Genomic DNA, 2500 nt, shown 5'->3' on the forward strand with positions numbered 1-2500 from the left:
GGACATACGCACTGGCGACACGCCCGTTTCGCCTGCCACCCGTGCACACTCGCCTGGGCAGCTGGTCACATGCGTCGCTCACAGGCATTTTGCAGGCCAGCACCGGCGGATGCACGGGTCAAGCGGGACGGGACGAGCGCAAGGCTTGCTTTTGGTGGCACACGAAAACACGAACCCGAAAAAGGGACATACGCACTGGCGACACGCGCGCCCGTTTCGCCTGCCACCCATGCACACTCGCCTGGGCTGCTGGTCACATGCGTCGCTCATAGGCATTTTGCAGGCCAGCACCGGCGGATGCACGGGTCAAGCGGGACGGGACGAGCGCAGGGCTTGCTTTTGGCGGCACACGAAAACACGAACCCGAAAAAGGCGAAAAAGGGACATACACACTGGCGACACGCACGCCCGTTTCGCCTGCCACCCGTGCACACTCGCCTGGGCTGCTGGTCACGTGCGTCGCTCACAGGCATTTTGCAGGCCAGCACCGGCGGATGCACGGGTCAAGCGGGACGGGACGAGCGCAGGGCTTGCTTTTGGCGGCACACGAAAACACGAACCCGAAAAAGGCGAAAAAGGGACACACGGACAGGCGACACGAAAAAAAAGGGGTCGCCCTACCTAGGTGGGCGCAAAAACCCCGTCGGCCAGGAGGTTTCGCCAAAGTGTCTGTACTGTCACACAGGGTCAATAGCACGGGCATGGCCGGCCGCCGCACGTGCAGCGGCTTACGGACGCACGGTTCGGCGGCACGGGTGCCTGGCGGCTTTAGCACCTTGGGGTGGACAGGCCTGGCGGCAAGGGGGGCTAGGCACCTTGCTGCCAGCCGGCAATGGTGCACGGGGCGGGGCGCCACACAAACACGAAAGAGGGACAAGAGCGGGGCGATGGTCCACAGAGACGAGCCATGCACGGGGCCCGTGATCGCCGACACGCGCGAACGCGGACGCGGACAAGGACAAGGACGCGACGCGCGGCGCGCGTGCGAGGTCAAGAGGGGCGCGCGCACGAAAACGCGAAAAAAGGGGCTAGCGGCCGAGAAACGCGAAAAAAACCGGGTCACCTACCTAGCCGAACGCCTAAAATCGCTTCGGGCAGGAGGTTTCGCCAAAGTGTCTGTACTGTCACACGGTCCGTACGGGCGCAACCCCATCGCGCGCCAGCACCCCTTCCTGGGGGCGCCCACCCGCCAGGCGCCTGGCGCCCCACGCGCGCGCGCCCGGCGCCTGGCGCCTTGCCCCCCACGCGCGCCCGGCGCCTGGCGCCTGGCGCCTCGCCCCCCACGCGCGCGCGCGCGTGGCGCCTTGCGCCTGGCGCCTTGCCTCCGCGCGTGCCTGGCGCCTGGCGCCTTGCCCCCCACGCGCCTGGGCGCCTCTTTTCCGCCTGGGCGCCCTGGCACCTTTCCGCCTGGGCGCCTGTTTTCCGCCTTGGCGCCCTGGCGCCTTTTCGCGTGGGCGCCTCTTTTCCGCCTGGGCGCCATGGCGCCTTTCGGCCTGGGCGACTCTTTTTCGCCTGGGCACCTCTTTTCCGCCTGGGCGCCTCTTTTCCGCCTGGCCAGGGCGCCTCTTTTCCGCCTGGGCGCCATGGCGCCTTTCTGCCTGGGCGCCTCTTTTTCGCCTGGGCGCCTCTTTTCTGCCTGGGCGCCCTGGCGCCTTTTCGCCTGGGCGCCTCTTTCCCACCTGGGCGCCCTGGCGCCTCTTCGCCTGGGCGCCCTGGCGCCTTTTCGCCTGGGCGCCACTTTTGGCGCCTGGGCGCCTACGCCAGGGCGCCTCTTTTCCGCCTGGGCGCCTCTTTTTCGCCTGGGCGCCTCTTTTCCGCCTGGGTGCCCTGGCGCCATTCCGCCTGGGCGCCTCTTTTCCGCCTGGGCGCCCTGGCGCCTTTTCGCCTGGGTGCCTCTTTTGGCGCCTGGGTGCCTACGCCAGGGCGCCTCTTTTCCGCCAGGGCGCCTCTTTTTCGCCTGGGCGCCTCTTTTCCGCCTGGGGGCCCTGGCGCCTTTTCGCCTGGCGCCTCTTTTGGCGCCTGGGCGCCTACGCCAGGGCGCCTCTTTTCCGCCTGGGCGCCTCTTTTCCGCCTGGGTGCCCTGGCGCCATTCCGCCTGGGCGCCTCTTTTCCGCCTGGGCGCCCTGGCGCCTTTTCGCCTGGGTGCCTCTTTTGGCGCATGGGCGCCTACGCCAGGGCGCCTCTTTTCCGCCTGGGCGCCCTGGCGCCTTTCCGCCTGGGCGCCTCTTTTTCGCCTGGGCGCCTCTTTTCCGCCTGGGCGCCCTGGCGCCATTCCGCCTGGGCGCCTCTTTTCCGCCTGGGCGCCCTGGCGCCTTTTCGCCTGGCGCCTCTTTTGGCGCCTGGGCGCCTACGCCAGGGCGCCTCTTTTCCGCCTGGGCGCCTCTTTTTCGCCTGGGCGCCTCTTTTCCGCCTGGGCGCCCTGGCGCCATTCCGCCTGGGCGCCTCTTTTCCGCCTGGGCGCCCTGGCGCCTTTTCGCCTGGCGCCTCTTTTGGCGCCTGG

This window comes from Aristolochia californica, unplaced genomic scaffold, assembly GCF_029961685.1.
Source record: "Aristolochia californica isolate CCGP_79_NKW_82.1479 unplaced genomic scaffold, dmAriCali1.0.hap1 SCAF_31, whole genome shotgun sequence".
Lineage (NCBI taxonomy): Eukaryota > Viridiplantae > Streptophyta > Magnoliopsida > Piperales > Aristolochiaceae > Aristolochia > Aristolochia californica.